At 35.2% G+C, this 23845-nt stretch overlaps 1 long non-coding RNA gene across 3 annotated transcripts in view; it reads left to right on the forward strand.

Moving 5' to 3' along the window:
* Positions 1-23845, forward strand: part of LOC128082113 (uncharacterized) — a 124450-nt gene that overhangs the window by 73072 nt on the left and 27533 nt on the right. For all 3 annotated transcript variants that reach the window (XR_008207551.1, XR_008207550.1, XR_008207549.1), the window contains 3 exons: positions 3786-3990; positions 18424-18567; positions 19045-19327. This is a non-coding gene — a long non-coding RNA (uncharacterized LOC128082113). The remainder of the gene's footprint in view (positions 1-3785; positions 3991-18423; positions 18568-19044; positions 19328-23845) is intronic.

Below are 23845 nucleotides of genomic sequence, written 5' to 3' on the forward strand. Positions count from 1 at the left end.
AGTTTAGAATATGACTTACAGTGTTTCTTTTTTGTGTCTTATTACCAGTGTTTATATCTTTTTCTGGAATATATATGAGCTTTTAAATTATTTACGATAGGCAACATTACTGGGAAGAATATGAATCAAAATGGCAGACTTTGACAAATAAAATTATTGTTTTTATCTACTGTTTATCCAGTGAGGAGACTGACAAGTTAAATGATTTTCATAAGGAAAACTATCAGAATAGATAGTATATATTATCAACTAGATTGCAGTTTTGCATACGCGTACATATATGATTAACTTTATCATAATAAAATGAGGCATTTTCCTAAGCATATTTAGTGCTCTTAAAAATCAGATCTTTTTTTTGAGCTGGGCTGTAATGATAACTCAAACAGAAATATGAACTAGAAGAGGACAACCTGCAATAATCCTTGCAATTTCCACTTGTATTTTCCTGTCTGTTATTTTCACTCATGTCTTTGGGCTAAGTTTGTGAAAATGGCCATTCTTCAGCAGCTCTGTCATCTTCTGTCTGATAAACAGGCGAATCAGTGGTGAAGCACTCTTACATATAGCAGTTCTTTGGGTTTACAGAATTGTATCTTTGAACTTCTCTATAAAGAAATGTTGAGATAAACCCTCTTTACCCTCTTCCCCCTTTTTTTTCCCTCCACTTAGGTTCAGTGATAATTGGATTTGGAACCCAGGAGGTTTGTTTGTAGAATATAATAGGATAAATAACTATCAATCAGCATAGGAGACTGCAGTTGAATTATACTGCAGATCAGGATAGATAAGTCAATAGCTGATTTCATAATTAACAGAAAAAGAAGTTCAAGGAGATTTCTTCTCTTTACCTCAAAGCAAACTGTTATTCTAGTCATAGGTGATAGACAAAGAACGCCAAAGCAACCCTCATTCAGGATCTCTGTTCATCTGACAAAGGCTGATGTACGTAGGGTTAGGATTTCCTCTACTGTGCCATTTTTAGGAGCATAAAACTTGAGAGAAGCTCCTCCAGCTAAGACAGCTTTTGCAGTCAAATCTTGCAGTTTGATGGCATGGCATTTAGGTCTATTGATCAATGATAAAATAGCAAGGAGAGATGATTTAAGATTCTTTGTTGTCAAAGCTGTAGGGGGTCTTCTTTGTTTCCTTCAGATTGAAATATTTAAGGTTAAAATATTAATGCTGTCATGGAGAAAATGCTTGTAAATGTATTGCTTATTTTAAAATGTTTATGCTCTTAGGTTGTTCAAAGAAAAATAATTATAGAAACTTCTAACTTGCTAAAAGCCTGGAATGTTAATAATGAGGCTGAACAAAAGGTCTTCCTGAAGCACCTCACTTTTGTCTCCATTAAGCCTCAACAATTACTTACTTTTGCAAACATTATTATTCTGAAGCATTAAAGTGATTTTTTGACAAGCTGTAGGAACAGTTTTAGATGTTGGTACTGCCATCCTCAGCAGTGCCCTCTCCAACTGCAGAATTGATTCCTGCTGTATAAGCAAAAATCAAGATCAATTGCTTAAAACTTAGTGGTGATAAAATCAACTCTTGTGGCAGTGGGAACTCTACACCACAGAGTTTGCTTTTGCTTTCATAGCTTCTGAGAAAGAAGTCAGCCCTTTTTGTTATTTGTTTTTTAATGATTGCTCGTGAATTTTCTTAGGAAAAGATGCTTTCCTCCACATCATGGATTTTAACTTTCTTTTTAACCAGTTAGTTTTGTTTTCTTTTTCCCCTCACAGGCGACAGTATCTAGGTGAAGTCATAGCAGTCTCCCTTGATAGGAATTAGGTCTGAAAAGGGAAAATGCACAGCAAGGGATAATTTTGTCCCTTTCTGTACTTTATCATTAAGGAAGTGGTTAAAAATCCAAATGTAGAGAAAGTGTTGTAAGCTATTGAAAGTACAGAAGAAGAACCAAAAATGATTTTAAAAATCTATGTGTAGAAAACACATAACTAAAAGGTATTTCTGACTTCTACACATGATCAGCGAGGAATAATGAGTTCAGAGCAGTATGACAGTAGAAAATTTAGGATATTTCAGCTCCATAAAGCTGTTATTGTATACATAAGCTTAGAACAGAGCTGATGAGAAGTAATCATTGCATACACTTCTTGAAAGTCTGTGACTAGTGCTTTCAGATGCTTACCACAAGAGGGAAGAGAGGGAAAAAAAAACTTCTGTCCCTAGGCAAGGTAGCCTCGTAGTTAGGAGACTTGCTGAAGAGTGGATGTATTACTTTTCTTTAGGAATAGTGTGCACATAAGTCAGGTGGATATTTTGGTAAGCTGCCATGAATTCTGAGATGTTTTCTAGGTGTACCAATTGCTTACCTTAAGTGTCAGCTGTTGTACAAGTGAGATGTACATCTGGAGCGGTTACCCTTCATCACAGAGCATAGCTGAGCACATATTGTTATACAGGTTGTGAATTTTTTCAGTATTAACCAGTTAAATATTTAGCATGCTATAGTCTCTCTATATAAAGCTATATATTTCTTCTTCCAGGCAGAAATACCATTGAGAATTTCTCAGGTGAGAAATCAGGGTGTTGTTGAAAGACCATGGATATGCTAGTTCTCCTCAACTTGCTTATCTCATGCTTTACAGAAGGAATCATCATGCAAATAGTAATTAAGTTTTCTATTTTAAGATGCTTCATAGATTTCAGAGTTATTCCACTAGTTTATTGTTCATGTAACAAAATCCATGCAATCTTGAATTGTGCAATCTTGCAGATGTTTATTCATAACAGAAAATATTTTTTTTCTGTGCTTAATGTGTGTGGGTGTTCTACAAGAAACAAATTCACAATATGATAACTCAGCATTTCACTTCTGAACACATAATGTTCCCTTCTGCACTTCTCTTGGATCATATGGCTGCTGAAATAATAATGACTATGTCTACATATCATGCAACAGAAGCAGAACTGTAAAGAACTGCAGATGATGGAAAACAAGAATTCCCATCTTGCACTTCAGCCTGTGTCCCGTTTTCTTTTTATTTGACCCTGCCTGAATAATTAATGTGGGATTGGTATCCAAGAAGGTATCTAAGGAAAAAAATAAACATAACACAATTACAGAAATATCATTATACGAATGAAATATTTTTTCTATACAGAACATGGAATAATTGGCTGTGTTGTAGTAACCTATATTAATGAGTCAGAAAAATCATTTTGTGAATATTACCTCGTTCTGTTTTCTGTGTGGGAATTTTCCATTTTATAAAATCAAACAATAAGAGATTTCTCAGATTGGAAAATAGTTGATGCTTCATTCTACAGTTCCAAAGTAATACACAAATTAAGCCATTAAGTATGGGACTGAACACTACTTTGTCATCTTTATCTGTCTTGACGTAGTATGGGTGGCTTGAGGGATCAGCAGACGTATATACTCATCCAAAGAACACTGTTGAGCAGAAGAGCAGTCCACAACACACAAAGACACCTCCTGATAGAGAGCATATAAATAGCTGTTATGCGAGCTAAGCTATAAAAAGGCTGAGTGAAATATGGTGTCACTAAAATGCATAGCAAATCTCTGTATGATTTCCATGCTGCCAGGATTTCATTTTAATTCAACAGAAGTTTCTGGAATGAGAGGAAAGGTCAGATACACAAATCTGAATAAATCATGAGTACATTTTAATCAAAACTTTCTTTTATTGACCTGATGTTTCTTAAAATTTAATGTGGGCATAACTGTTGTTCTTGTACTTAGAAAATCTTGTTTGAAATAAGACTCATGAAGTGTTGATGCCTTTCTGTAGCTAAACAGAAGTACTGAGTCTGCAGGAAATAAGCTGAAAATTTGCAAGAAATCTTTGAAATACTTCTGTGTGCCTAAAATCAGAGACAAAATTGCTACATAAGAGAAGCAGTCCTGACCTGGCTTCCAATGCGGATAACTGGCAATAAGCTGAGACATATATAGCGTCCTACTACGTTGTAAGAGATTGGATTCTCAAGGAACAGGTAGGTGTCAGATAATTTACATTTAGTATTTACTTCTTCATAAATGATTGAATGTGGTAATTTCTGCTTTAATAGAATACACTAAGACATTTCTGATCTTATTCAGTTAGCATAATATTGTTGTTCCCTTTTCAAGCAGAGGGGGGACAAAAGGAAAGTAAAAAGTTTATCTCTTGATTTAAAACAGGTAAATCATAGTTAAGGAATATCCTGCAGTATTTTTTGAAATGTTATCTTCTCATTTTTATCTACAAATAACTACAAATGCCATCTCAAAAATCAATCAGTTGGGAGTTGAATAAAATACCACCAGTGTTAGGAGGCACTGCAAAACTCCCTGGTCTTACCAGAGAGTTATGGGACCGTTAAATCTTTGCATCTTAAACGAACTAACTCAGGTGTATCTGAACACAAAGATTATGTTGGTTCCATTAGGATTTGACATTTCATTTTGTAGTTTTGTTCTAACAAACATTAAACTACAGTACAAGCGCTCCAAAGCACACAAGTCTTTTGTTGGTGTGGTTCCTGCCATTTGTTTGAAATGAATACTTCTGATCGTAAACTCAAACCTCCCATTAGGTATACAGTTATAAGCAAGTCTAAAATGATTCTTGCAAATGATTGCAAGAGCATGTGAGTGACTGACTAGCCCAAAGTCAAAGTCAAATTGTTCCCAAGATGGAATCCAAGAAAGCTGAAGGAATTGAAATGTTCAGAGTGAGATCTACAAATCCCCATTTCATTTTCATATTATGAAGATTTTGTTTGACCCTTACTGAAGTATTTCCTGAGAGTACTTCATTCTGCGGAAAGCTGGAACTCATCTGATCTGACATACAGAGAGCATGCTGAATAGAAGCAATCTTCATGTTCAAATTTTAACCTTGTATCTCACTGTCCCACCTATATTAGTTTCCCTTTATGCTACCAGTTTCTCTTCAATCTGTTCATAGTTTGAGATTTGTAGAATCATAGAATCTCCAAGGTTGGAAAAGACCTCCAACATCATCCAGTCCAACCATCCACCTATCACCAATATTTTCCACTAATCTTTATCCCTCAGGGCAACATCTAAGCGTTTCTTCAACACCTCCAGGGACAGTGACTCCACCACCTCCCAGGGCAGCCTGTTCCAACACCTGACCACTCTTCTCAGAGAAGAATTATTTCCTAATGTCCAACCTGAATCTCCCCTGGTCATCTAGGTCATCAGTAAAGGCACTGAACAGGACAGGGCCCATTACTGACCCCTGAGGAGCACCAATTGTGATCAACCACCAGCTGAATGTGATTCCATTTGCCACCACTCTCTGGACCTGAATATCCAGCAAGTTCTTTACTACCCAACAAAGAGTGTAAATGTAGGGAGAAAATATTTGTACAAACTTGAGCATACAGCTCTAAAAGTATTAAATTGTTAAAAATTATGCCAGTATTATTCTCAGCAGGTGACTTTTCTAAACTTGCTTGTATCTTCCTTGAAATTTGCTTACCACAACCCCTCAGAGTTGATCTGGAATATTCCTGTAGGAGCTGTTCGAAGTGAAAGAAGAGGGATTTCTTAGCACTTTCTTAATTATTTTCTGATAATTGCCACAATTTAAAAAAATTATGGCTTTTTAAAAGCACAGCTTCCAATAAAACAGTAGTGATTATGAGAACAGAGAAAAAAAAAACAAATACTGACCAGATTAAATAAAAAGAAAACATACACAAGTCATTTATTTCTGAATTCCCATCAGGCAGCACAGGAGGTACTGAATAGCACCCTTTCTCTGCTTTATTCTACTTCATTCTGTTTATTTTTTTATTTATTTGAACTTTTCATAAGACATAGTTGATGACTGGGAAATCTTGTTCCACATTCTGGTTTCCCAATAACACTCACATTTGGCTCTCAGGACGTTAATTTTTATGGAATAGTCTGCTGCTGCTCTTTTCTACTCAGAAAAACATAAAACATGCCACAGTTTTAAAGCATCTAGGCAGTTGGAACAGAATAATACCAGGCTTTGTTTGCTGAAATTTTCTTAGACGCAAATGCTAGGATACAGATAAAATCACTTCCAACTTCACATTCTGCCTGATCTAATCTTCACATATATTGGATCACTATTGCCATGGCATCTGAAAAGCAACCAGAAATTAAAAAAAAAAAAAAAAAAAAAAAAAAAAAAACCAATCTCCATCATCTGTCCTTCTTCTAACGTTCCCAGCAATTATATTCCTTAATTAAATTTCTGAAGAATTTTTGGGAGGAGTGACAAGAGCCATACTAAGAAATAGGCAACTTACAGAAGAAATCTTGCACATGGTTCTGATCTTAAATGTTGTTCTCACATGCGAACTGCCCTTACAGAGTTGAATTTTTCCAAGAGGTTTGTCCCTTAGATCTCCTGTTTTCAAGCAACAGCATTTTATTGCTACCGCTGTATTCTGTTTTAGTTAGATGAGGGGTGTAAAGAAGTGTAGCATTTCCCTCCTTTGTTTTTGCTACATAAATATTTAATAGAGCTTCCTGTGCAACTCTCTTCGAATTCCTAAATTGTGCTGCTCCTTCTTTATTAACACCTATGCTAATTTACGGCTTCAAACTACAAGAGTTGTCATGAAAGACTGGGAACAGTAAGGGCTCTCGACAGAAAATGGTAAAATCTTTGTTCTTCATATAAGCTTATATATAAACATTGCTGCAAAAATCTTTTTCGGGCTCCATTACTTGCTAGTATTTTACATGTCACTTCAACATGGGCTGGAAATATAGGGGTGACTTTTATAATCTCATTTCCTCTGTTTTGCTTTGATCACAACATAATTTCACTAGAGGAGGGTCTCTGCAGGAGCCAAGTTTTAACAAGGAGACATCCAATGTAGAGTTCTTAGACATTAGTGTTTCATTTGAAGTAAAATGCTTTGGACACAGGAACTTCAGGACTTCCATACTGCTACACAAGTGGGAATCACTTAGTTTTGCTGAAGTTGGCCTGTTCTGATAGTATTAATAACTAGTTGAACAAGCCATTGTTTGGGGCATTTTACTCCTCTAAATATAAAGAGCTGGCAATTCTGTCCACATATTTGAGCTTCAGTGCTTGTACTACACTTTTACTCTCAAAATACCTTGGTTTTGGCTACACCTGCTATGGTAAGCAATGCAGCTCAGTTTTCTTATTTCGTAAATAAGAAAACTAATGCAGCAAAACATTGAACAGTGGACTGTTTGCTGGACAAGAAACTGATTGCTAGATCATGAACAGTGTCGTATGGACAGTTCAACTGAATATGCAGAACAAATTCACAAAGTTTGGTCCAACTCTGCTGCTCAAGCAGGACAACATAATACAGGTTGCCGTGTGTCATGTATAGACAGCTAAGTTCTTGTAGTATCTTCCAGCATCTCAAAAACTAGCAAACCTTCCAGCTATGTCTTGCTGTCTGACAGAATTGTTATGATAGAGTTTTTGAGTTGGTTACTTTGCTAATAGGAAATAACATCAGCATAAGACAGGGTTTTGAAAACGTTTTTTTAATCAGTCCTGGTTATATTTCCCTGTGTACTACCTGTGTACTAATAGGAAGGTTTTCATTTCATGTTCCTCTATACTTGTGGCAGTGTTATAAGACTATAATTTGTTAAGGCTAAGCTCTGTTTTATTTCTTTCTGTTCACAATCAAATGATTTTCTGTATTAATTAAGGTCTTCTGCAAAAATCATAAACATCAGCTGTTTCTATTTTTACTGAGCAGAAGTCTATCAAAATTCTTGCTTTCTAATCAGACAGACAGGCAACAATATTTAGACACATTAAACTGCAAAACTGATTAACAAATGCTGCAATCTACCTACAATCTTTAAAGATTTTACTGTGTGATTTCGTGATCAAATGTATTTGTGAAGACCTTTAGAGCTAACTAGCCACACACATGCAGAGAAAATCAATTTCCATGTACAACCATTGGTGCATTTCTGGGAAGTATGTTGTGTCTGAAACTTTAAGAAATGTGATGCCGTAAGAATTTCAGATTTTAAAATTTCTGTTTTTTAAGCTAAGTGGGAGATTTTGATGCCCAATTCTCACTGAAATATATTTGCTTCTTTCGAAAAAGCTTGTCCTCAGTAACTGTTGATTTCAATAGCTGAAATGAAAAATCAGAGCAACCAACAACTCATTAATTTTCATGGAAGTTATGTCTACTAATTTCTTTATGGAAGTAGAGCAGTATTTCTTTGACAGTTTACTGGTATTCAACTTGCTGTTGCTAGAAATATTCTTATCCATTTGGAGTGTAGGATGGCATCTTAAGATAGACATTGCTAATATTAAATATAATAATATGGTTGGAGTAACATTGTATCCATAGTTATATCCATGGAATATTATATTTATGGCTATATATCAGTAGTTCATGGCATCCATGGCATAGTATATCTATGCTTATATCACAACAGTCTGTGATTTTGTTGTCTGTGGCAACACTCTTGATCATCTCTTCTTTTCCATGTGTTTAAAGATGGAATCTCAAGTTAAATAGCACATTATTTTTAGTAAATTTATTCAGAAATTTTACAAGTAACAGAGTAAAAATGAATTTTAGAAACAGTTGGATTGTGTTACTGGAATAAGGGTCTGCATAATGATGTATCAGCTCAGGGAAGACCCATATGTATTTCCTTTGTTGGGCAGACCTCAGTTTGGGTCTTGAATTCTTTACTGTGACTAGATTCCATACAAAATATAGTTCACTTCTGATGCAACTCCTTAAATTATTTTTAAATCCTTAAAAACAGATTTTCAATTTTTTAGGGAGGCTATGTATTGCTAATACAGATTTCAATGCATATTGAAGATATCTCTTCTTATTCTTTGATGTCTAATAGCATGCAGGCTTTATTAAATGTAAAATACTGAAAGAAACACAGAATCTGTATTGTCTGGCATGTCCTGCTGTGGCCTTACTTTGCCAAAGAAATGTAGCAAAAATGTGCTGGTAATATCCTTTGTCTTCATTATAAAAATCTGTTTTACTACATTCTTTCTGATGTAAGGCCATTTACCTTGACTCCCAACTACATTTAATCTCATTACGTTCACTGTCATTATAGCAACATCTTTATTCCACTTGAAAGACTTTAAAGCTCTGGAGGATGATATTACAGTAAGAGCAGAATATGCTTTATTGAATAGGGTCCTGTGTAAATTCCAGATATGATCATGCCATCCATTTTTATGAGTCTCCTCACATGATCCTTAGTTAATGCAGCAATTGTAATTCTTCCAGTTAAATATGAGAATGGGAAATCGGACCATAAATAAACGTCTTAAATATTTTGATATGGAAAAAGCATAAAAAGATGTATTAAAAGATCTTAATATAGATCTTCACTCAGAAATGAGCTTCTGAGTCTTTCGCAAAAGACTCTACAAAATGAAAATATGTAGATATACAGATGCTAATGCTACAAATAAAAGTAAATTAATTCCAAGACAGGAAATGACATCACTATACCACACTTTCGGTACAGAATTCAATATTTCAAGAATTATTTTGTGTGTTGTTTTTTTTCTAATTTCAATAATAAAAAGTGCAGTGCTCTGTTGAATAAGCTGTACAGTGGGAAGAGGGAAGGAACAAAACAAAAATGAAAACATGAAAAAAGCTACTTGACAAAGGATCAACATCAGAATGGAAATTTCCACTGATCAAATGTTTCAGAAAATAAAAAGCCAGAAAGACAGTATTGGGATTCTCATCTCTTACAGCTTGTAAATAGCCTGTGGATCTATTAAATGTGTCTCAGGACGGCTTGAGGGACAACAGAATTCCCAGCAATGTAGAACCCAAGAAGCTGCTGTCATCTCCTCTGTCTGTTCGGCTTTCTTAGTTGTTTGAAGTACATTTCTGAAAATATATCTTTGTTCTCGATTATCTTTCATTCGTTATATTCTTGTAGACAGTTGTATAGAACAGTAGGTATAACTTTAATGCAAAATTTCCTCGGGATCAGAAAAAATACTTTCTCATGTCTTGCTCTAGACAATGAAATAAAAAGCTGTATAGAATTAATGTCATAAAATATGTTTTATGAAAAAAGGAGAAATTTCTTCATGGGCATCTGAATAAAGCTTTCTTGAATACTCAGCATGACTGTGCTGATAAATAGACTTATTCAGTAACTTAAAAGGAAGTTGTTGGTTCTTGCCTTTGGTCAGTGACAACATTGTCTGTGCTTGCCATTTATTATGGTAGATTTTATTAGGTATGCTATTATATGATACCCATAAAATTTTATGTACTGGTGGAAGATAAAATTATACTTTATCAGATTATTTCTCTGCCTCTAAGTATCCCAGATGGGTCAACAGAGATTTGGAATGTATAGAGCTTCTTAATAAATACAGACCTAGAGAATGATAACGTTAAAAATGATTCTGTCTGCCTTTTAGTCTTTAAAGTTTCAGCATCCATTATTTATCAGAGACTAATCAAGGAGAAGGGTAACAGTAAAAATTGTAACTTTTGTAGAGGTGGCAACTAAAGATTTGACTGCTTTGAGAATTTCTGCAGAGTGTAATGACCAGGCATGTCTTAGACCAATATATACATGATATCTTTTGTTTATTTTCAGGGGCAAGCTTTCTGCTTTATTAGCTTAAGTAACTGTCCATGTTGCTAATTGGTAAAATGTGTTCTCTGATGAAGACTTCAAATGCAAGATTAGTGATATTAAGATAAATAATTGCCCACTTAGCTATTTCAGTAACCTCTGCTATTCTCTCCTTTTTATCTCCCTTTACAAAGCAAATTCATCAAGCCATAATAAGCACTGCTCACACAGAACCTGTAAGTCTTTCTTTAAAGAACTATATAAATGATGAAAGGAGAAACAAGACAGTTAGGGAATAGAACTCAGTGACTTTATAGAGTCTTGCAGAATTTTCTTCCAAACTGTTATTCAGTAAAAGGATTTTCCTTTCCCTCATGCCACAAAACCATGTTTCTATGCTATATGTTCCTGACTGATGCATTGCAGAAGATCTTCATCATTTCTATTGAACTTGAGAGACATTGGATCAGGCTGACACAGAGCTTCCTCACAAAAAGATTCATTGGTTTTTCCAGTGAACATAGTTTTCATTACTGAGGAACACAATCTAATTTCCACTTATACAATGGGCAGGTCCCATAGTTCACAAAAATATATGGAGAGAAAAGATGTCTTGCAAATTGACCACTTCGCTTTGATTTCAGAGTTTATCCTCAAATAAGTTCAACAAAATTCCATTTGTATTTCCTTTTCATATATAATTCCATATGTATGTGTAGTGAAGTTTGTCCCAGGGGTACACAGTCAAAGGTTTATACAAGGCTGTATTTGTGATGCAGTAACTACACACTTCTTTGAACTTTCTTTACAGTGTTTATAGGCATCTGTGAAGAATTTCAAAATATTCAACTTCCCAGTTATTTCAGTAAAGAGAAGCAAATGGCATTTTTGCTTTTCTTCTTTCTGATCAACCAAAAAATAATTCCTTTTCTTGTGTGCCCACTCAGACATGTTCTGTTTTTATCTAAAAATTAAGAGTTTAATCTCTTTTTCCCTCTTCTGTATTAGAATTAAGTGGATTTAATATTAGGAAATACCAAGTAATCTGCAGGCAGCTTTCTGTTCCAGAAGTATTAGCTTCATTCTACTAAATATTAAATAGTAGCAAATAGGTCATTTTTTTCATTAGCTCTTTGTCTTGCTAGGAAGCATTTCTATTGTAAAAAAATCAGATAAGGTCAGTTGATTTTGTACTTCTGAAACTTATGCAGATGAAAACAAATAGTTGATATAATTTGCTCCTTTGGGAAGAGAAAACCTAAAAATGGCGGGTGAGCAAAGCAGTAGCAGAATCCTAGCAACTGTTAAACCTGCAGAAGAAGCTTAACATAACCTTTTTGTTTCTTCTTACTAATAAAAACGAACAGCTGGTAGGTATTTTTTTTCCTCAAACTGTATGTGAATTTAGTTATGTAGAAGTTGAAAAAGTAGGCATGTTAGATATTCCTAGTGGACATGCTTTAACCAGCCCTGACTGCCTTAAAGGATTCCCAAAAATCATAATTTTGAAGGAGCATTTTTCTTTGGAAAAAAAAACAAAAAAAAGAGGTAGACAAAACATTTTTCAGAGTGTTTGTAGAATTGGAATCTGAATTACTTGCTGACACAATTGTCCTCACTCTTCCCAATTGAATTTTAATTCAATAATCAGATTTTACAAACCTAATCATTTGCTTTGATTGTGTGAATACATTCTCCTTGAATAAACAAGAAATCAATAGGAGAAAACAAGTGGTGAGAGGAAGAAAAATCATTTTCTTATGTTCTAAAATTGTAGCTGTCCATTGACAAATGATAGCATATTCTACAATTAGCTTATAGCATAGCTCAAGGTGAAAGATGCAGAAAAGACTGATCAGGTTCTCTCAGAGGAACGCGTCAATGTCTAGTGATGGATATGATTCAAGTTCATTTTGTCCTCCACCACCTTGCCAGCAATTTTCTTAAATTTAGTTAGTAGCTTCTTGAAAACAGTTTTCTATTTGCCATTGATATGTACAAATTAATCAACACCATTAATCTGCATTCCAAATTTTTAGAAAGTGTGTTCCCTACTACTAACAATATCTTTTTGCCTCATATTTGGAATCCTACTGTTTGGTATATGTATGATATCTACTATTATTATCTGATTTCTTTGATTATAATAAAAGAACTTTAAATTGCATAGGAGATGCCTGAGATTTTGGTAAAGGAGAGGCATTTTTAATTTATCTGAATTCACACGTCTATATTTTTACTTTTTGAATTCCTTTTGAGATAAACACGTTGTGATACTGATTGAAAGCACCAATTCTAAAAGCTGAACTGCTTGGCTTACTTTTTGACTATTCTGTGTTCATATGAACAGTAAGTGCAAACCTATTCCCTATCTCTTAAAAGTACATGAAAAGTTTCCAATGGAAGTCCAGTTTGAGCCCTGAAATACACTGACATTTCTGAAAATGATTCAGTATATCAAGAATCACACAGTATTACTGGATACTCTATCCTTCCCCAAAAATTTCTTTTCAGATACTTATTTATGGTACAGTTGTCCTTAAATGCATCATATACAAGAGAGTCAGGACTTTCTGTCCCAAAGGGAGAAGACTTGTAAAATACACGAGGGGAAGATTTTGCTTTTTTACCCTGATATCTGACCTTTTCTAATTCATTAAACTCTTGTTGAAGCTGAACAGAACAACTGGCAGTATACAGCACTTTCTACAGTCAGCATCATCATTAATGTTAAATTTGCAAGGCAAGAGCTTAACTAGAGTGAGTAAGGAACAACACACATTCCTTTTCTTTAGATCTTATATTTCATCAGATTGTTTTCATTCAGATATGATTTAATGTCATTATAATTTTCATAATGTTTAATCCATTTTTCACATAGTATTTTCATTACGTATTGCTCTTCCTTCCTATGCCTGAGCTACCATGTTGTCTGTGCTAAGTTATGTATAGAAGAACCTCCACTCCAGCTTTTGGCTTTTGCCTTTTTGCTTTTGCTAATCTACACCAAGGCTGTAGCATCACACTACTCCAGATAGATTCCTCTGCTGACCCTGTGTGGAATGACCACAGAAGAAGGCATAGTAGTCAGACTATTTGACTTCAGGCAGTGACAGACAGCAATATGGGGTGCCATGCCTTGTGTAGGTAGTAGCAACTATAAGCAAGGACATTGCAGAGTTTTACTCATTGGTGTTGAGTTCCAGGTTTATTGGAGAAGTCTACAGAAAATGAATGTACAGTGCGTGCCACTCACTTAGAAGATATTTCAGTGATACCTTTCCTAACCCAATCTCCAACTGCCCTTTCTAAAAGTGAACGGAGTCATAGAATCTCAGATTGGCCTGGTTTGGAAAGGGACCTTAAAGTCAGTCAGTTCCACCCCCCTGAACTGGGGCTACCCGTGGCCCCATCCAGCCTGACCTTGAATGCCTCCAGGGATGGAGCATCCAAAGCTTCACTGGGTAATTGTTCTAGTGCCACATCATCCTCTCAGTGAAAAATTTCCTTCAAACATCTTACCTAAATTTCACCTCTTTTAATTTGAAAAAGTCCTGTCTTGGGGGATATACAAGAAACAACAGATGTGTAACAAATTAAGCCTGGCTTAATGAATGAAATACTAGCCCTTAATTTCCTCTTTGTTTGACAAGCTGCAAAAAAATTTGTATAATAGTCTGCAACATTTTTTTTTTTATTTTTTTTTTTACTAGAGATCTCTACCCAGGAGAAACTTTGACTTAAAATTCTCAGTCTTCCAAAGAAATATTCTGACTTCTTTCTTTTCAAAATAAAATCAAATTATCAAATTCTCCATTCTATTATTTGAATTTGAACAGAATTTGAAAAGAATTTGCAAAATTTAAAAAAATGCTTTTCCATTACTTTATGTTCTTACCAGAGTCTTGCTATTCAAAGAAAAACTGCAGATGTTTTTTGCTTTCACTGTTTTTCTTACAGGGGTCACGTGCTTCTTTTAATTACAGCCCTATTCCCTGCTGAGGCCTGTACAAGTATTACCCACAGCAGTGTTTTAGTTGCTACATCTAGACTGAGACAAAAGCTAATCTTCTGTGTCAGAGGTTTACTGTACTGGATTTATTAACACATTCATGATCTTCACTAGTCTTTTAAAATTCTTCAGGTGAAATGCATCCTTAGTGAAGTCAACCATAATAAATTCTAAAACTGCAGGGTGATTTTGTGACAGATGATGAATTCTGTGCAATAATATTACACTGCAGAGACATAACTACAAAGGAAAAAAAAATGAACATTTGCAAATACTTATTGGCACAATAATTATCCATTACAAATGACTAATTGATAACTCAAGTACAGACAAAGAAAGAATCCCAAGGATCAGGAATCAAAGCAGGAAAAGACTGTGCATTGTGTCACGTAGCCATTGATCAATCCATGCTATTCAGAATGTGTCTTTGTATAGTTGCAGAATGGTTGGGGTTGGAAGGGCTCTTAAAGTTCTCTTCCTTTTATGTAATATTTCATTAACTCTACAAAATAAGTGTAGAAGAAATATGCATCAAGAAATTGATTCCTTCAGTTATGTTTATGTGTCATTGATTTAAGTGGGAATGACAACAAGTATTATTATTAATCAAAACAGAGCTCGTATTTAAACATCCAAGGGAAGAATATGGTACTTCAGTTGCAAAGTAGCAAAACATTCACTCCAGTACTTCATTCACATGCAGTTTTCTAAATGAGTCTCAAACTGTTGTATGTAGTGAGACTCGCCTGTTTCAACAGCAGGGAGTGTGTAGGCACATGAGTCCTCTATTTGCTGCTGTGCTAAGCAATAAATTAGCAAAAGCTGATACAATATTAACCTCCTTTAATTACAGTGTTCTTGTTGTCTGTTTGCTCTACTGTGTATATTTAGTTGCACAGTCTCTGAGTATTGTGGTGTTTGCAGTGTGATCATAAATAAATGGCTGTGCAGTTCATTTTCAGGCATGAGTGATGAATGTTCATAAGCCTTTAGAAGTGCTTAGAGAAGAAGTTGACTGTTTCAAAACATTAAAGCAAATACTTAAATTGGTTCATAAATTCTGTTTCCATATAGTCTCTTTCAGACACTTGATAAGAATTTAGATTCAGTTCACAGATAACTTACAAGATAAAATATCATGTAAGTGTATTAGCAAATCCATAAATAATCAAACACATGAGGATACAGGTGAAAATGCAAGTGCAAATCTAAGAGCGTGATGAATTGGAAAGTTAGCGTCTTGGTGGGTGGCAATCTACCAATGCCCAGTTAAAATCAGAGAGAATTTTATGGGTTTAAGTAGTAAATATTTGATGAAATACAAATTTCAGGCACTGAAAGCTACTGTAGGTGGGAAATGCCTAAATTTTGTAACATGTTCCAAACTAGATGTTGTGCATAGGACAGCCAATCGCAATAGCTATAAGTGTTAATCGAGTGGCTATGTAATGAAGTTCAACTATTTAATCCTGTAGACAGATTTTTTTCCATGTTTTATTCTACAGTATTGTTCTACAAAATCAAAGCAAGTCAAAGTTGTATTGAGACTAGAAGATCTATTTGTGACTGAAAGAACGTGTTAATGTTGTGACTGATTTTTCAGCTTCATGGAATAGAATCTATATCAGATTCAGGTCTGACAGAGGTGTGACTTCTGAGAGTGCTGCTTTCACCCTCAGGTGTAGAATTAGTCTGTGATGTACAGATGAAATTAATTGCTGTGCAGCAGAGTTCTTTTATACTGTTTTGCTTATCTTTAAACAAAAAGTGTTTAAAAAACATTTTCTGAAAACATTAGGTTTCTTGCAGTTGATTTCAGTTCAGTATCTTTAAACTGATACCTTCCTGTTAAAATTGCAACAAGCAAAATACTTAGGTCATTCTGAAAGTATTGCCTCCTACTTCATTCTACAGAAACTACAGCAGGTGCAAAGAGCACAATAGCACTATATCTGATGGTAGAGCACATTCTCAGCTACAAAATACTATTTTTCAATATAGTCACCACCATTAACTGTGCATTTTTGCCAGGAGTGAACAAGAGCCTGCATGCCACACTTGTAAAAATCTGACCCACTGTTGCCACTGCTGAAACACAACGCCCACCAACTCACTGTGCTCACATCCACTGTTTGGTCTCTATAAACATTCAGCAAGCATCAGTGAATGTCAGTGGGTGTTATTTTTTTTTGCATGGAGGAATTTATTGACACACCTTTGCTTCATATGCACTTGCATGTCAAAAGCCATTCTGTGGGACTGCTCCTCTGCTGCTATATGTGACACAGCAAAAAAAATGTAAGGGAGTGTTGTGTTGGGGGAAAGACTCAGCCTCTACTGCCATACTGTCAGTGTTTTTCTCTGACACTGTGGGCCAATGTAACAAAATAGGAGGTATTACTTTCAGAACAGCCCTCATATTTTCTGGTCATCTGTGACTCCAAGAGTTTGGATTTTTTCACTGACCTACATAGAAGCCGTCATTCGTATCCAATATCCCAGCTTAAAAAATACCTTATATCAATATTTGCAGAAGTCTCCCAGCACGAGCATATTAGTAGGAGATGACTGGAAAACATATTCTACTACATTATGCAGCACATTTCTCAAAGTCACAAAAATAGCACAAGATTTGCTTTTACCTATTCATTGCTGATGGTTATTGTCTCCATGGTAATTATTCTTGCAGTGTTTGTTTAACCCCTTAATATTTAAACTCTTCTTGTACACATTACATAGTTGGCAGAGAAGGCTACAGCGGAAGACATGAGTGGTTAATTGACTTTTATTGAAGTACTTAATAGCTTGCTCCTGTCTTCATCGTTAAACACTGCTGATCCACTGTAAACTAAGATCTACTGGGATGATGTTTTTAAAGATGTTTAGTTCTCCTCTACCCTAAATTTTACTTCTGTTGTTTCTTCTTTTTTCCCAAAATACTGTGGTGGTAAAAAGGATAAAGCTATTGCTACTGAGTCTTTTTTTCTTAAAAGGAACATATTAAATTATCTTGCCTATTGAAGGGCAGGTTTTGCATGTTTTGTTTTGTTTTGATTTTGCATATGGTTTACATACAGTTCAGTTCAGGGAGCAGAAATTGTGCAAATTCTCTAGGTAGCTACATTTTGCTTAGCTTATTTAAACTGCTGTAAAGAGATCTGAGGTCTTTTTAAAAGATCAAATCTTATTTCAGTTAATTCTAATGGTTTTCTACTTGTAGTATTCCACCATTATCACCACTCTGTGTGTTTGAGCTCTATTAAAGATTTAAATGAAAGTTTTATGGAGAACACTTTTTTAGAATTCAGAGGATTTTATGGATTGTTACTCATAACATCTGCTACTTACAGGGGAAAAAAAATGCCTTAAAAAGCTCATTTAATGTGTATTTAATGCTGATGGTACAATTTTATATTAAATAAGATTGGTTTTAGTTTAGCAGTTGTGTTTGTGTAGCTGTAGGAAAGATCTGTTTGTTCTATAAACTCAGGTCTGAAGTTTATAACTGGGCTGTTAAAACTTTCACTACAAGGAAGGTTGATATTTCTCAGCATACAACGTGTTTTTCTGGAATAAGAGTACAAAATAGACATTTTAATGCTAATGAATACTTGTTGGTTACTGAAAAGCATTAATTAAAGAAATAAGTAGAGGCCTTTCTATTTTCCTGCAGTATGCTTTGTAATTATTTGTTTTTCCTCTGAACCCAAAACTTGACTCACATTTGAGATAGCCACAATAGATATTTTGGGAGGTATTGTAAAGGCAGAGAAATCAAGCTTAAGCCCCTTTTTATTATGTTTAACTGCAGGAAACTCTGATCAGTTTTGTCTTGACATTGAACGGGGCAGGTGTGTCCACATAAGGTGCAACAGAGAGGATTTGCATGCTGGCTTGCTGAAGTGACAGAATTGTGCAAAATAACTGCAGTGGTCTGGCAAGCTTCAGGAAGCAGGTGGGTCTGAGTTGCCTGTCTCCAAAATTAAGATACTGAAGATGCATGCTTGCCTGCTGCCTAACTGAGGACCTGTATACACTTTTTTTTCATCACGTTATCATCTCCCAAGCTCCTTTTCTGTGCATCTTGACATATTTGCAACTGTCTGAAGCTGGGTAGGGTTGCCTATAACTCTGAGCACATTCAAGATTGAGAAATTCTATGTGTACATGTGAATACGATAATGCTGTGAGCAGAATTTGTATATGCATATAGGGAGGCATAAATTTACATACAAGAGATGTTGATACTGGCTTTTATTGGATACAAGTAATAGCATTCATTAGATTTAGACGCTATTTCTCCTTCGTATTTTTACTTTTCTTCACTTGCCTTGTTAAATGCTATTAATTTTTAACAAATATGATAGATTATATAATTATCATATTAATCAGAAAAAATCCTTTTTTTTTTTCTCATAAATGTTTTTATCAGGAAAAATATTGCTCAAATTGAAACGTCTAGGAAATCATGAAAATTTCATCAGGGAGCGTTTTCAGAATGGATACAGTTCAGGTGAAGAGACCAGAATGGTCAGCAATCTGGTAATTAGAAAACTTACCTGAGAGCATTTGAAGTACTGATTAGAATCTAGCCGTGCAGATCACAAGGATATGGCTGAACAAAGAGGCACTAGCTATTCTGAGGTGGTTTTCTTTCTCAAAAACAATGAATTACGAGAAGATAATTGGGAGCAGTCAACAAGGACTTGAGAATGGTAAGTCTTACTATACCAGCCTGAAAACTACTCATCTAAAGAGGCAGTGGTGGAGAAGGGAGCTGTAGTGAATGTACTATAACTTGACTCAAGAAAGGCTTTTTGCACTGTCTTCTTTTTCACAGTAATCACATTTGGAAAATAAAGTTGGGGCTGAATCATTGGGTAGTTAAAGGGTCTGAAAATTAGCGACCATCAGGCTAAAGAGGTCAATCGTTGCTTTAATGTGGGAGTATGAAGGGGTAAATACTAAAGCTGTTCATGTGAAATGCCTTAATCAGTCATCAGTCATCTTAATCAGTCACCATTGTTGGAAGTATTTAAGAGGTGTGTGGATACGGTGCTTAGGTTTAGTGGTAGTCTTGGTTGTATTATTGGTTAATTTGATAGTTGGACTTGATCTTAAGGGTATTTCCTACCTAAGTGATTGTATGAAGCAAGTGAATACACAGTTGGCCAAATTGCAGATGATCCTAAATTGCAGGTGTGTTATGGCAAAAGATAGAACTTCAGTGCAAAGAAATCCAGAAAAATTTGAGAATCTGGCCAACAGAAACTTCATAAAGATCAACAAAATGAAGATCAAAGTTTGTGGTGGGTTGGAAAAACATTATGCCTTTATAAATACTGGGATCCCACTGACTAAGAAACAGCCAGCCCTGATGGAAACCTGGAGTTACAAGGGATGCAAGACTGAATGTGAGCAAGCAGTGCCCTCTTACTGTGAATAATGCAAATCACATACTGGGCTACATTATATGTCATCTCGTTACTGTTGTGGCTGCACCTCAAATATCACATCTGGTTTCAGGCCCTTCAGGTCAAGGAAAATGTTGGCAAACTGGAGAGGACTCATCAGAGGATTGTCAAGATATTTAGGGACTTAGGACATCAGCCCTTGGTAGAGAGATTGTGGTAAATGCATTTGCTTTATCTGGCAGCGATCCTAATAGCAGCCTACAGCCATAGAAGTAGAAGAGGAATTGCAGAGATGACAGAGGCAGTCTCTTCCCAGTCGATGACATAACACGGAACAATAGTTATGAATAGTGGCTTGGGAGGTTTGAATGAAGCCTTCATATCAAGCCTGCCAATGCAGATTGTGATTGTGCTTTTCATTCTCTCACATTTCACAATCATTTATTTTAATATCATTAACATTTCATGTCATTCAGTTGCTTTTAACACAGAATGAGTTTAAACCAAGTGAAAATTTCTATAGTCAATTACTCCTTCAGGTTCTCTTGTCATGTCAGTGTATTTAAGTCTCTTAGGGGAACAGTCAGATCTCTTTTTTTGCACAGTGAAATGAATGGAAGGTAAAATATCAACTTGGAATTCCCCAGGAAAAGGATTTCAGTCAGCTTTTGTAACAGGCTTTAAGCAGATTCAAACAGGTTTTTAATTTATGGATTTATAGCACATGCAATGCATCTGTATTCACCCCAGTAGACACGAACAGTTCTGTCTAAGGTATTAAAGTCTGTTGGGTTAATGATCAACTGATTGAAAATTCTCAATAGGCTTTGATATAATAGACTATCATATTCTATTAAGTAAACCATACAAGATTATTTAAAATTGTAATTCTGATTAAGAGCTATTTTTCCTGAAATATAATAGAGAGATCTGGAAAATAAATTGCTAATAGAATTGCCAGAATAATTTACTGTTGCATGACATGAAAGTGGCTTAAATCTCTACTGGCAGATGAGCACACACAGTAATGGTTCAAAATAATCATTACTACTTAATCATGACACTTTCTGCTGGAGGAGGTAGTTATAATTTTCCAAAATGATACACTTACATTTCCTCAACTCCTTCTCTTCTTCCTCTTAATGGCATATTTCAAGTGACAAGACTCATACTGAAATGAAATTTATTTGTATCAGTTAGTGAATTAGTGGAATGACCACAAAATAGTTGTTGAAACATAACTAAAATAATGAAAAGCATTTCAAACCATAGTTATGACTTTTACCATCACTGACTTGGTAACTAATAGCACATTATTACTAATTAATAATTTATATTTTACTGATATGTTTACTGGTAGCAGTCTCTGACATGATGTTTCATATCCCATTTCTAATGTTCAGTTTTACTACACTACATATGCATTATTTTCCTTTTCTGGCATGCATTAGAAAACAAAGTTTTCTTACTGTTTTTTCTTAATTTATCAGTTAACCTTTTTCAGCATAAACACCTGTAGACTCAAAGAGCTCTAAAAATAATATTAGAATTTACTGGGTGTAGGAGTGTCCAGTAAAATCCTGCAGTGGAAGGAGACTCAGTGGAAATGGGCAAGGGAGATGCCCAGAGAATAATGCAGGCTGTGACTGGCCGCTGCTGTTGCAAAGAAGGCTGACTTTATCCCAGTATAAGGGGACAAGAGGTTGACTTTGTTTTGAGTAAAAACCTGTGTCTGTTGTTTGGATCAATTGATTGTTTCATAAGTGTTGCAAATGTTTATCACTGAGGTAGCCTGACAAGTGTGGGGAAAGTGAATACATTGCTTAGCCAAATATAAGGCATAGAGATTAGGTATCTAGCAAAAGAGTTTCAAAAAGAGCAGCTGGCTTGTTCTGGTTTCAACTCACATATTTCTTCCTGGCTGCTGGAATTACCCAGCGTTGTGGTGGTGAGTGTAACAGAGATTAGTAATGAGAATGATGTCAGTATTGCAATTGAACTGGGCATTGCAGTTCCTATATTTTGCAATGTGAAACTTACATGTATGTTGTGTTTTCAGTGTACTTTGTATTTCACTGTGTGGAATATCAAAAAGGTCTATTCAGAGATAATAGGATTCTGAAAAGGTAATGAATGGTGTTGACCAATTTTTTAAATGAAAAGCACCGAATGTGAGCTCATCTAACTGTTATCCATACGTGAAACTCCCAAACTACCTGAATGTTTTAAATTTTAATTTATTAGATTCTTGGTGAAGCAAAGGCAATTTGCAGGACAACTGTTCAGTGCATGTACCATTCAATTAACATTTTGGTACTAATGGATGAGTTAAAATGAGAGAGGTGGTAGCTAATGCCACCTTGCGTAGTAATTTTTTCATTGAATTTTTTTTCAACATATTATGGCTTTCGGACAGTGATTGCCTTAAAATCTGTGCTTCATTATTAGTCTTCCTTACTTTAACAGGACTGAGCTACTTAAAAAATTCTGATTTCACAAATATGTAGTGTTTAAAATTCATTTTTTCCCTTAAATCCTTATAATTAGTGGTAATATATGTCAAGTATGTTTGTGAGAGCAGGTTACTTCTTCATGTTTCGGTAGTGGTTTCTGGTTGTTGGTTTTCTTTGGTCCTATACTGGGCTATGTTCTCCTTGTTTTTATTGTGTTTTCTTTTTCTTTTTTCAAGTGTCCTTCACTGACATACAGTTTGTTGTGCTACTTCCCTGACTTCTGGTCAGGACAGGATGACTTACCTTCATTCACCCCTTGCCTGTTATGTGGCCATTTGTTCACTAATGTCAAACATTTACTGTGGCATGTTAGGTCAAACCATAAGAGGTGGGCTTCTTTTGACACTAACTCATGGAAAATGCCTTTCCTGTGGAATCATCATAACAGTTAAAGCATTGTAACATCTTCCTTTAGATCAGTTATGCATTATTGTCTTTGTGCCTATAAGATAAGTGAAACATGACTCTAAACCTGAATTTTCTGACCAGTGTTTTTTGCTTTTGTTTGCTCATGCAGTCCCAGGCTATGTCCTGAATGTACAGATGCTCACAAGATGCTACAGTGGGATTAGAAATTTTAATTTATCAACAGACATATTGTTCCTTACCACTAGAAAAATATTTTTAATGTACCAAAGCTCGTTGTTATATTCAAAAGAGGAACTTACTAATCTGTGATAGATCAAGCCTGGGTCAGGCTGTCTAAAAAGCTCTTGAGTTTTGTATCAAATCAGTAATTATTGAAATACCTTGAAAAATATACCTCACCTTTAGGTTTTGTAGAATAATACTTTTACTGATATATATATTTTTTTCTTTTCTTATTCAGAGCTACAGTTGCAGGTAGTAGATTGAAAGTACATAGGTTGCTCTGAAAGTAATGCTTCTAATTTATTCCCATTGGAGCTAGAACAGATAAAGCATAATTAAGGTTATTTGCTAGAGCAAATAGTTTGGTCTCTATAAACATTCAACAAGCATTGATGAATGTCAATGGGTGACATTTTTTCCGCACAGAAGAATTCAGTGCCACGCCTTTGCTTTATAGGCACTCCCAGGTCAGATGCCATTCTGTCAGACTGCCCTTCTGCTGCCATCTGTTACATGGCAACAAAACGTAATGGAGTATTAGTGAGAAGGTTCAACCTTTACTGCCATACCACCAACATTTTCCTCTCACATTGTGGGCCAATGTAGTAAAATAGGAGGCATTGATTTTGGAGTATTTGTAGTAGTAACTGAAACAATATATAGAAAAATCAGCTACTTCAGAGTTATAAGAGAACTGCAGTGCAAATAAGATAGC

The sequence above is a fragment of the Tympanuchus pallidicinctus genome, unplaced genomic scaffold (genome assembly GCF_026119805.1).
Source record: "Tympanuchus pallidicinctus isolate F22 unplaced genomic scaffold, pur_lepc_1.0 scaffold22, whole genome shotgun sequence".
Lineage (NCBI taxonomy): Eukaryota > Metazoa > Chordata > Aves > Galliformes > Phasianidae > Tympanuchus > Tympanuchus pallidicinctus.